Source organism: Ischnura elegans, chromosome 3, assembly GCF_921293095.1.
Source record: "Ischnura elegans chromosome 3, ioIscEleg1.1, whole genome shotgun sequence".
Taxonomy (NCBI): domain Eukaryota; kingdom Metazoa; phylum Arthropoda; class Insecta; order Odonata; family Coenagrionidae; genus Ischnura; species Ischnura elegans.
This window is the reverse complement of record NC_060248.1, coordinates 39583214-39596510: the sequence shown is the minus strand read 5'-3', so window position 1 is coordinate 39596510 and position 13297 is coordinate 39583214. Positions and strand designations below refer to the sequence as shown.

The following is a 13297-nucleotide window of genomic DNA, read 5'->3' as shown; positions in this document are numbered from 1 at the left end:
TGTTATAGTTTTTATTTCCCCTTTTTGGTTTTAATTTGCATTCCTTATATGTATTTATTAAGCTTAATATTGATCAAAAAGGAATTGATCATTTTTTTAAACAGGTTTAGACGCTTTAAAATCGTAATCATTCCAAGTACAATACTTCTTATGTATCCTACTTTGCTAATAAAACTCTATTCTGCGTGTCTTACCAGTTCAAGCGCACTATGTACCGGTAATTTTGATACCGCTTACATTTTCAAGCCCTTATCTTTAATCCTTTACCAGTAGTCATTTTCCTAACTCTGAGGAAGGTTTTACCGAAAATTTAGTCTTGTGAGTTTTCCTTTATTGTGTTTTTCTTTTACTGTGTGTACCTAATCTGGGATATTTTCGTGATATACACCTCATCGAGGAACCTCAAGAATATATGAACGTATGTGTATATACGTACTTATTTATATATCTGTTTGCGAACGTCGGGATAGTATTTATTTTCACTGACGCATAAAGTTGTGACATACATCGAAATACACTAGAGACTTACCTTGTGAAATGTGAGAAGTCATTTCTACTGGATGTTTATTTCATCTTGGACCGCAAACATATATATGAGCTATTGATAAAATGAAAATCGTTGTAGCATTTTCTATTGTAAATTCACGTGAAAGAGTTGTTTGTACGACTGTAAATGAAAACTTGGATGCCAACATTATTTTAACATTAAGAATATTATTTTTTGGAAAACGATTTTAAATTAAATTGTTCCGTTGAAAATTATTACTTAGCATCTTGTCACTAATTACTCACCAAATTTACTTGATTTTCGGTGAAATTCCTCTATACATGGGAATAACCACGATCTGCGGAAAATAGGATATGACCACTAGGTAGTCTTTTGGTATTTTTGACTAGTAATTTTTTTATGAGAAAGGAATTATTAGAAAGCTTACTAACCTGGAAATAATATAAATTATTTTATTTTTGCAAAATGATGCCCAGAAATATTCTCGCACTTTAGCTTGGGCACATCAGGGACTCTCTACTTATATAATTATCATTTGGTTAATGAAAACTTGATGAAGAGACCAAAGATGCAATGGTATACCAGATTATTGGCAACAAAAATTTGCTTAATCACCAGAAAATAGGAATAAATATCACGTTTAACCAAGTATATTGCTAACTATCATCGAAAACTTGTTTGGAAAAAAATTTAGTTTGGGCATTGATCGGTGAAATGAACGAATGTTGGGGATTTTTAAATTTGAACGTAGCTTTGGTATGGGAAAATGAGATGGAGAGATTAGCATGGAATCTGCGCTTCCGTTCCTTCTTTTTTGAAGTTGAATTCTTTTCCATTAGATACTTTTTTCATCAAATGTGAAAGCTTGTATCCTATTACATCGGATTTTCGGATGAGCGCAACAAGTTACAACGCTTTTTGCTGTGGTTATTTCCCACTTTAGACTCGTCCCACGTCCCAACTCATGCCATGCTGGAAAGCAAAAAGCAAAAACTAATCGATTTAAGCTTTGACTGGAAAATTTCAATACAATTCATGCTGAGCGGTTTTGTCAGGGTCCCAAAGCATCCGTTCAATGGTTCAAAGATCAACAGAGCATATTCTTTTGCAGTAACGGGTGGGGATTATAATATGACGAAGGGTACTTAATGCCAGAAGGATGTGCTAAAGCAGCTGTTGTATATTGAATGGCTTAGGGACGCTTATGCAACCACTGCTAAATTCTCTGCGTTAGTTTTTGTTCGTTAGAAAATTTTAGTTTTCCTCATATTGACATTATAACTCATGTTTATGCTTTGTCAAGAAGACATCGTCTCTATTGGATCTTTGACTTAGTAAGTCATACAAATTCTTAATTTGCCAAAGTGACAACTGTAGTCAATACATTTAGTGTAGGATGAGAAAAAGATTTTCAGAGATTTCTTTGTCGTAGTGATGGTACTTTGCAGTCGAAAAAAATGCTGATAATTCGTGAAATATTATTTTTGGAGGGAATCAAATAATTTCAGAATATGATTAACTTCTTATAATCTTAGGAAATGTAGAATTAATGGCCCCGGCAATTTACTCATAATCCTAAAGATTTTCCCAATCCAAATGACACATTACCGTTTAAAGTTGAATTTTACAAGTATGACTTAGGATTGCGGACTTCATAGGGCTCTAAATTTTTAAACTATCAAAAATAAACTGTTATTAAATATATTGTTGTTATCAATGGGCTGAGTGCTAAGAGAAGTGAATACACCGTTAAACTTATTATTTCTAGTGCAAGGAATTCTTGCTTGTCTTATAAAGAGAATCTAATCTCTTCCCTTGATTTAAAGTTAGAAGATCTTAAAGATTTTAAATCTTCGAAGGATTAAGGCAAGGAACAAACGTTGCATGCAAATCCAAATAGAAATACAAACATTCATATTAAAATTTTTGCTGGATAGCCCATTAAATAATGAGCAATTAATGATTTCAAATGGTAAGGTATATTTTTTCTGAGTCTGCTTCATCTCATTATCATTGGAGAAACAAGAGATTAGCTGAGAAAGAGAATACCTCTGGAGAATCAAGAGACTCTTCCACGACTAGCTTGTTATTGTGAACTGACTTTGCAAATCAACTATTGTAAGGGAAGACAGAGAGATACTTACTTTTTCTCCTAGTTTTTTTTCTATTCTCCGCAGCCGTTTGATCTTCTAAATCAGAGTACTTCAACGTGAGCATCCATCTCAATTCCTAGTAGCTGCATTTATGTTTGACAATAAAAGGAAGTAAGTACTTGAGATATTCCAAGCACTTTTGAAGAGATAAATTAGGTCATACTTAAGTATAATTCAATAATAATTCCTTAATCATGATGAAGTGATCATAATTTCCATAAATCATTGAATTTAAAAAAAAACACGAAAAAATTAGTACTATCAATAGTAGTAAAAATGCTATTTTAATCCTTAAATAAGTAACACATTTTAATGAAATCCGTTTTTTTTTTAATTGCTAACGACATTTTTAGGGATTTCTCTCCTTTTTCGAGCCGGCTGAAAGCTAAGGCTTCAATAAAATTTTCATTCTCTTGTTACATTTACATAATACCTACCTTCGTTGTTCGCGTGACCATCCCTCTACCTTGAGACTACGCCCTCGCGGCTTTCTGTATTCCTCAATTATCTCCCTATTTTTCTTTATGTGAATTAGATTATATTATCGTGTCTCATGGGCCCTTACAATTTGTAATATTAACGTACAAAAAGCAACTGAACATCTTTTAGCACATTGTTGCCTTACATCAGCTTCGTTTTCTCCACCCTACATTTGAATAGTTTCCTTGCCTATTGCCTATACGAAAATTCTAGATACACGAATTTGAAGTATTTAGTATTGATCTTTATATTACTGTATATTTTATTGCAAAAATATATTAGTTACCGAGATAAAATTATTAAAAGTCGAAGATATCGAATTTTAATCAGGAGAGCTGCGTTATGCGTATCCCAGACTTACAGGAAATAGCTTTTGTAATTTCGATTGCAATATTGGCAGAATCGGATGTCCTCGGCTAATAAATTTAGTCATTTAAATAATTGAAGTAAATAAAACTATTTGCATTGCCCGCTCAGCTGTTACATGCCGACAAATAATATCAGTTTGGCCTTATTATGGCGCTACGCGTAAAAACGCGTTGCAACAAATTATTTTGCGACAATGAACTGAGTGGACAGTGCAAAACAAACAAAAAATTACCAGATCTCACCTTATGCTGTTGAGCATCTGATCAACGTTTTTGGAATTCAATGATTTATGGCAATCATGATAACTTCATGATTAAGAAACGATTATAAAATGATACTTTAGTATAAACTATCTCTTCAAAAGTGTTTGAATACCTCAAGTATTTGCTTTTATTTTCAGACATAAATGTAGCGTATAGGAATTGATATGGTTGCTCACGTTGATGTACAATGTTTATGTTTACCCAAAAAACAAGTTTGAATGTCTCTCAGTGATCTTTGCCAGAAGACTTCTCAGTTGTTTTGAATCCTCATTTGCAGCGTCAATTATTTGGGCTTCTACTTCGTCAGAGTGGAAACATTTGTGTTCCACTGTCATCTATGGTGTGATTAGCACTAATATTGCCCTCATCACGACCACCTATACTACTTAAGACGAAAAATAGGTGCCAGACAGTGGCTAGTCTACATATTTCCATCGAGATATAATCATACAGGAAAAAATGTGACAAACCGTTATGAATTTTCTAAGCCTAACCAAAGAACACGATGATAAGTTAGATACCGATAGTAACTTTTTATTTATTCACGTAAAGTGCCCTTATTTATTATTTTATTTTTAAAAACAGACATATTCCTCATTGGTGCTACAGTCGACTGCATTACAAGTACCATTATGAAAGAAACCTTGGAAAATACTCGAGACAAAATATACATATTCCAATTAGCTTTGCATTTTTTACATGCATAAGGAGGGAACTCTTCCCAGTAGTTCTTGTCACTTCTTGCCTTCATTGGTGGATATATTCAATGAACACCTCCGGTAACAATGTTTATCTTTCTTTAATGTGTACTTTTTAGCTCTTATCATAATAGAATGGCTTATTTCATTTAAATTACCTTATTTATGGACAAGTATTGGTTTTACAGGGCTTTGTGTGTAATCGTTCGATTCCTTTGTCGTAGGAACTACGTGTTCGTTCGGCCCAGGAAGCGAAAATCGAAGTACCTAAAGAAAAAAACTCTTTATATTGCAATTGTTTCACACGGTTACATTAAAGGACCTTAATCAGACATGAGATTGCATAAATTTCATAAAAAATAATTTCAGTATACGGAATTATGTCAAATTATTTATCATCCATTGAATATTGCTGGTGCATCTTAGGAATGACTTGCATCATTTGAATTTATTGTGAGTAGAAACTCAAAATTAACGAAAATTATCTTTAGAGAAGGGCATATGAGTTTGAGCATTTGAGAAGGGTAGCAAACGCCTTCATTAAATCACTGTTTTCATACCTATTGTCTACGTGCGTACATTATCTACTCACTTTCCGTAGTTTTATTTGCTTTTCTTCCGGTTCAAATTCTCCTGCACTGCCTTGCGTCCCTGCCATCAGCCGTTTTTTGCTATTAGAAGGTGATGATCTGTCCATTCTAATGAAGCAAATACACTTTAACGGGAGAACACTTATTTACACCACAGCCAACTCCAGTACTTCACTTATATCGTGTTTACAAATAATGGTTTCTATTTACGTTTATTGTTGACGAAACGAAATTGCTTGAAAATATCAATGAATTACGAGGTGATATTTTTTCACATTATACGAGTAGGTGATGATTTAAATTATTTAAAAGTCTTATTTTAGTATTTTGCGACATCCTCTTTACTAGCTTCCTAATCTTGCTTATTAATTCAATTACAGAAATTGAAGTTACATCTCGTAATAGCATAGCCACGATTTAGATCTACATACAGGCCGATGATAGCTGAAAACTTAGCGGTTTAAGTTTTGTACTTATGGAATATCAGTTCATTTACTTACAGGTGCGTAATTATCGACTGTTATCAACCATTTATGTTCTTTTATCAAGCTTTTAACATGTATTTGATCCACATAATTTATACCATACCCATATATTTGGTCGCAGGTAAAAGGATATGTTGTTCTATTGGAACAATGAAGTGCAGTATTGATACCTGCTACTCTTTCATGAGGTCACGTCTGCATTCGAATATCGTGAGATGAAGTAAACAGAAACGTTTGATATTTGGCATAGGGTTTTCGGTAGCATAGAAACCAACAGTTTTCCAATAAACCTTAGAAAAAAGTTGACAGTCCTTCTCCAGTCTTCCGCAAGTGATAAATTCCTGAAGATAAAAAAAGAAGACGTGAAAGTCTATTCATCTCTTGAATTCCGTGAAAGATGGGCGTAAAAAAAGATCACTTGGCCATCGACTATATCGGTTCCTCCTCTACCCCTCTCTCAAAAAAAAAAAAAAAAAAAAAAAAAAAAAAAAAAAATCTGCGGCCATTGAAACCCCATTCAGAGAAGCTTTCAGAAAGCGGCGAAAAGCTTAACGAGACCTTTAATAATGATTAAACTCGCTTGATCGATTTTCTAAAGCACCTGAGCCGAGACCTTCAGCAATTCTGCGTCCTCCTCTGCCTCCCTTCCCATTCTAACCTACTCTCTCCCTCCTCAATTGTCACTGTACCCCTTCTCGTCGATATTCTTCGTCAAACGACGTCATCATCAAGTTCCTGGAAACTCACGCCTGCAGTCTTCTCCGAATCATCTTCCCTGTTCGCTCCCATGGCTCCTGTACCTTCCCGTCCCGTCGCTATCAAGCATCTGTCCCTTCGCTCCAGTAATCGCATCATCATCATCATCAGCAGCAGTATCCACCTTCCATTGCCACCCAATCGGCGCGGTCCCGAACGCAAGTCGATAAAAAAGGGGACGCGCGGTAAACAAAAAATGTCACCGGGTCGACACGAGTAAAAAAAAAGGATATCGTTTTTTCGCCTCTAGAATGTATTCAAAAAGTACACCACGGGAAGCTTCTGAGATAATATCTGCCATCTGAATGATATGTTTTGATCAAGGTTTTCCTGACTTATCTGAAATAAAATAATAGAGCAAATTAGAAAAAAAGCAAAGAAAAAGCAATAAGAAATAGCAATTTTTTAACACTGTGGTGCTACTATATTTTAAACTTAAATCCCATTGAAATTGCATTGGAATTCGGCTTTTGTTTTTGGAGTGTCTTTCTTCATTCCTTTTTTTGTGGCAGCTTTGTTTAAAAGAAGTTATGAAGACACTTATAGCACTTAAGATATGTTGAAAGAAAAAGAAAGAAGGAAAGAATTTGTTACGTATGGGTAGTTTCAACGTAACGACATTTAGGGACTTTTGCTGCCCGTTCACCACGAGTTGTCATTAGTGGTTAAATTCTTTTCTGACTTTGCAAGGGTTGGGTTCTCATGTCATTTTTTCAGGTGGAACTATTGTATACAATGGCGTTAGACAGTTTCATGTGTAGCCAATTTTAGTAGAAGAATGGCTGGTTAAATTATAGTTTGAATGTTATATTTTCATTAATTAATGGCATTATCAAAATAACTGTTCAACGATCCTAGCATTGCTAATTTGATGCAGCTCTCCACTCAATTTTTTAATCAGATTATCTTTTCTCACTTGGGTATTTCTCCTCTTTCACCTCACCCTTTACCGGTAACATATATTTAATCCAAGGTTTCTTTTCTCGTTATTGTTAATTACTGTTTCCTCGGCAATTATATTCATCAAGTCATCATATCTTAAGAGACGGCCAATTAAGTTATTCCGTGTTCGCCTTTAAGTTTTGATATGGTTCCGCTTTACTCGTACTCTTCATAGGACTTCCTCATCCCTCACTGGATATATCAACTTGATTATCATCATTATTTTGTAGAAAATTTAGCTATTTTAATTATGCTAATGAAAAAAATAGATTTTATGTCTGATATTTATTAATATGATTCATCTATGAAACTCCCCTACATCTACTTGACGCTTCATGGCTGTGTACTCCTTCGCTGGATTAAATGAGATGGCATACCTCCAATCTGCTGTCATCTCATTTTATGGCTGTCACCATTGCCGTTATAATTTTATAATTATAAATCATTTTGATCAGAAAGGTACAAATTAGCATGTATTTCATGCATTCATTTGTAAATTTCTGACATACTTTTTATTACGATAAAAGTAAAGGTAGGTCAAGATATCTTTTACGCCCCCCCTTGAGTTATTTATGTACCCTCCATTGAATGCATCAGAAATACACAAATGAATAAATATTTCAGGTATAATAAATAATTAATTATATATATTATAAATTATTTGTACATACTTTCATTTGTACATTTCTGATACATTTAGTGGTGGATAAAAAAACTCTAAGGGAGCGTAAAAGATATATTGAGCTACCTTTACTTTTATTGTAATAAAAAACAATTAGTCGCACGCAAAGTTTGAGGAATTTATATTTAAACTGATAGTTCACAAAGGTATATAAGACAACGCCATATTGCAATATGAAATAGTTCTTGCGGGCGCGCGTCCCTTATACGTATCCGCGACTAGATATATGTCATAAATTTCTGATACATTGAATTGAAGAAGAAACTTTTTACTCACAGTTAGCTATATTTTTACGTTTTCATCGTGTTTTCACTGTTCCATACTCCCTCAATGTATGTCACCAAAGTTACGTCGACTGCTTGGCTTCATATCAGTGTCCCGAAACTTCTCTTCACCAGCAAATCTATTTGCAAAGTCAGTTTCACACCATACTCTCCAGTCACTCTGCGCGATGAAGGATCGCCGCCGTCCGCATGGATGCCGGACAGATTTTCGCTGGCAGCAGAACTTCGCCGTGAGCATCGGCAGGGATAGGTTAGCATCCGTCCGAAAAACTCTACTACGTCACCGTGCTTGCGAAATACGCGGATGCATGCAGCATCACGGCAAACAAAGGTGTAACTGGGGCAAAACGGTGGCCGCTGACGGATGAAACAGAAAAAAAAGAACAAGTACGGAACGCGCCTCATTTACGCTGTCTTTCGTTCCGGAAAAGGCTGGGATTCCGGTAGTGCCGTAACAATTTGCCGCCTGCGGTTACCCCAGTATTTGCACACTGCGTTCTTTTCACCGAAGATGGTGATATAAATTTTTTTCTTCCTTTTTTTTGTTTTTTATATGACAGAGTTGTTGCGGTGAGCGTTTTCGTGGCTGTAATTCAGGGGAAATGTGGGGAACGCCGAATGGCTACACCAGTAACGTTGCACGCGGGCAAATAATCCACTTTTTTAGTTATGCAATTGAACCAATGGAGCGAAAATTCCGCCCTCCCACGAAGTGCTTAACTAAAAATCTCGCTTAGGCCGAGTACACTCTCCCAACAGCGGTTTTCATTTAATGGACTCGTAAAGTATAGACGGCCGAAATCATGGAATCCGAGTCACGCTACGCCCTCTGCAGATGTTTTTTTTGTTTGTGCCTCATCTCTCTGCTTTTCAATGTTCGGATAGAATATACCTCTCCCATTTGGACTGAATACATTTTATTGGCCCATAATGATACCAGCTATATATTTTTACTGGGCTTATTTTTATATAGGTTTAGGTAGTTTATTTTTGTGTTCATGAGTGACCTCAATGACGTAAATTCAGTCGATCCCATTTACTCTTGAAACTGTTCGTGGTGATAACTTCAGTAATGTTTGGCTAATCAGAGATTTTATGAGGATCTTCGATGGGGAATTTGTGTATGCATGTTCTTTTAGTATTTTGGGAATTCCGTGTTAGTTATCCACGCTATTGGTAGGACGATGTTTTTTGTTTGTTTACTATATTTTTTATCGGTCAGCTTTCACACTTTATCCCAAGACTCTTTTTTTGAAGTTACGCGAAGTTCATTTTCACATGTCTCTGTTATCAGTGAAATATTTTCAATGGCTCTTGGCTCTGAAACATTGTTTTACATTGTTTCAAGAAATTCCCCCTCTTTTCTTTTATCATTTAATGTTAAAGCATGTCTTTTCTTTAAATCCTTAATCATTTGTTAGATAGAGGCTTTCATGTGCAGCACTTACCGCCAACGTGCTATTTGGTGGTAATCAGATAATTTCGTCTCGTTATCTACATCTACATAATACCCTGCAAGCCGCCTAAAAGGCGTGTGGCAGGGGGTGTTAGGACACCAGCCGTTTACAGCTATTAAAAAAAAAAAAAAAAAAGTGCTCTAACGAGGTTGGGACAAGCGTTTATTAAAGTCCTTTATTGTTCGGGGGAAAAACGAATTCCCATATCTATCCGTTCGGCAAAAAATCTCTCTTAATTTATCGCTTCTGTCGGACCTGGAAATATAGTGTGGCTCTAAGATTATGTTCTCTGTGTCGCTCTTAAAGATATCCATTCTCAATTGTTCAAGCAATCTAAGCCTAGCGCGCAGCCTCCGAGTCTCCAACGGCTCCCAGCCTAATTCGCTTAACATCTGGGTAACACTGTCTGTACGCCCGTAGCGGTTTTTGACGAAACGCGCAGCCTTCCTTTGTATCTCATTCAGTTCGCGGATTAAGTCTTTCTGCACTGGATCCCATACACTCGCTGCATATTCAAGGTGCGGTCGGATGAGAGCGAAATAGCACCTTTCTTTTACTTTCTCATCCGAAAATCTTCCCACAATACGCTTGACGAATCCTAATTTCTTCAGGGCTATGCCGCAAATATTCTTTATATGTGTTCCCCACGTGAGGTTCGAGGTTATCGTAACTCCCAGGTACTTCACTTCGTCTGTTGCCTTTATGTTAATGCCATCCACTGCATAAACATTGTTAGTGTTGGATGAATTCCGCAAGAAATGTACCACCATGCATTTGCTCAGATTGAGTTCGAGTCCCCACTCTTGACTCCACAAATGAACGTTGTTTAAGTCCGATGATAGAATTTCAGAGTCAGAGTGATCACTAATTTCGCGATAGATGACAGCGTCGTCAGCAAATAAACGTATTTTACTGCTAATGCGGGAGCAGAGATCATTAATGTATATAATGAACAACAGGGGGCCGATTACGCTTCCTTGTGGAACACCTGATGTAACTTTTACAACATCAGAGCTAATTCCGTCAAGAACTTCTCTTTGTTTACGATCTCTGAGAAAGTCGCGTATCCAGTTTACAACTGTTTCGTTTAATCCGCATGACTGTAATTTGTATAAAAGTTTGTTGTGAGGTACAGTGTCGAAAGCTTTCTTAAAATCTAGAAATAGTGCGTCAACTTGTCTTTTCGATTCACCAGATTTTATAACGTCGTGAAGAAAGAGCGCGAGCTGTGTTTCGCAGGATCTATTTTTTCGGAATCCGTGCTGACAGTCATGGAGGAAGTTACGTCTGTCCAAGAAAGTCATGATATTACTAACAACGATATGTTCAATTATCTTGCCTATAATTGATGCTAGTGAAATTGGCCGGTAGTTGCCTGGGTCATTTCTGTTTCCCTTTTTGAAAATGGGTGTAACGCTTGCAATTTTCCAGTCGGGCGGTAACTTCCCTTCAGAGAGTGACTTCTTGAATATGATCTCTAAGTAAGGCGCGATCTGTGGAGCTAACTCTTTGAGGACACGCGCGGGTATTCCCTCCGGACCCGGAGATTTACTATTCTTAATCGATTGTAGTTGTTTAGTTATCCCATCACGTTTTATAGATATTTCTTCCATCAAATCCTCAGTATATGGGATGTCAACATTGAATTGAGTATCGTCAGTAGTGTATACACTTTCGAAGTGGGCATTTAAAGTGTTAACTTTGCCAATATTTTCGGTGACAAGTTTACCATCTTTATCAAATTTCGATTAGGCTGCCACATCTTCTTCTCAGGATTTACGCCGTATTTTTTCCTTTTCATCCTTAATTACATGGTAGATATGAGCAGGGGCGGATACAGGATTTTTTTCTGGGGGGGGAGGAGGCACAAGTGTCTGACAGGTCATCTCATATTTGAGATTAAAAACAAAACAACAATTACTGTAGAAAACATTCTCTTTTTTACATGAAAGTCATTAATATTAAATTAAATGATTGAGGCTCCTTAATACACAAATTGAAACGAACGTAATGATAACCGTTTTGAAATCTGCTCTATTTTTAAGCATCTGGAGGGGCACGTGCCCCATGCCCCTCCCCCCTATAGCCTATGGATATGAGGCTTTCATTTGCTGTACTTACCTTCTATTTTATTTCGATGTTAACCAGTCACTTACAATGACGTAATCCCCTTGTTAGTTTATTTTTGAAACCGGTGAAAAAATGCCTGACGGAAAGAGACGATATGGACGCCGACGTTTTGCAAATTACATGCAAGTATTTTAAAAGTAAATTTTGAAATACCGTTGAATAGATGATTATAATTTTATGAATTTGCTGGCTGAGAAGATTAATCATGATTCACCAAGGTTATTCGTAGAAATTTAACATTTTTTGGTTCTGGCCTCGTTACCGCCCAATGTAGCAATATGGCAACAAGTCATGCTGATAGAACAAGTTGATGTATCACCAAATTATTCCACTGGATTACTAAATACGATCATAGGAGCAAAGTATCTAAATATCTTCACAATATCAAGCAGAAAAAATTTTATTGGCGGAAATGAGTTACGGTTAGTTCGAAAGAATTGTCGTTTTGTTTCAGAGAGATTTATAATGTTACTTTTAAAAGGTAATGTCAGCTATTACTAATGAGATTTTTGGGAACATGTTCGAGGCAGTATCAGCGGATGTTTTAAAAAACTGCAAGAGACGTAGATGAAGAAAAAAGTTGTGCCTCGCGCTCGCTGCTTAATTTCAAAGGGAACTTAAAAAATAATGAGGAGTAATGCGGAGCAGGCGCGATTATTAGAATTGCATGCCCCAATTATCCGTGAAACTGCTGCTTTGGAACACATGGGGCCAGGCCACTTTCGCACCCCGAGATTCACTTTAATTAACCCCCTCCTATGCATACGGTATCCTTGGTAGGAAACGGCAAAGCTAGTTAACATTTCAGCGATATGGAGCAGACGTTTTTAAATTGCATGGCAGAGTCAACGATGTTTTTCACTATTTCGGTAAACATCTGCAAAAACGGCAATTCTTCGAAAGTGAAGAGAGCAGCCGATAGGAAGGCCCCAGTACCGACGTCTATGAATGGCAAAGAACAACATATTCCGAGGAAGCTGTTCTTCATATTTTTTTCTTCACAACTTTTACTCAATTTTCTTATAAAATCTCCGGATTTGAGTTTTTTCATGATTTCTTTCGGAATTTCAGCCATTTTAACTCAGTCATTTAAGCCGACATTTCGTCAGATGACCTGTATCCGATTTTCAAGGCGTGTTAGTCAATGAAAGTCCAATTTCACACAGACCAACTGAATTGAACAGAATCGACCGATTTGCGAGCACAATTGGGTGATTGGGTGTCACAACAGTCGGCGATATAATAATAATTTAATAATAATAATTTCCTCTTTTATTTTTCAAGCGAATTTAGGGCAACATTGTCCTCTTTTACAAGTAACTTGATTGACAGTCACAAACATCGATGCCCTGGATGGTGATCAATCCACCCAGGCGGGATGAGAACCCGCGACCTCTGGGTTAGCAGTCGGGGACTTTACCCCGGCGCCACCGGGGCCGGCCGTCCGACATGCATAGAATAAAACACGTAACCGCGGCGCAAGTCGACTTGAGTCGATGA

General features: G+C 36.7%; 1 long non-coding RNA gene across 1 annotated transcript; it reads right to left on the bottom strand.

The window, feature by feature from the left end:
- Positions 1-4286: 4286 nt before the first annotated feature.
- On the bottom strand, positions 4287-6627 carry LOC124155678. The gene is made up of 2 exons (XR_006864217.1): positions 5064-6627; positions 4287-4738 (listed from the first exon to the last, which is right to left on the bottom strand). It is a non-coding gene; the product is annotated as an uncharacterized LOC124155678 (long non-coding RNA).
- Positions 6628-13297: the final 6670 nt, after the last annotated feature.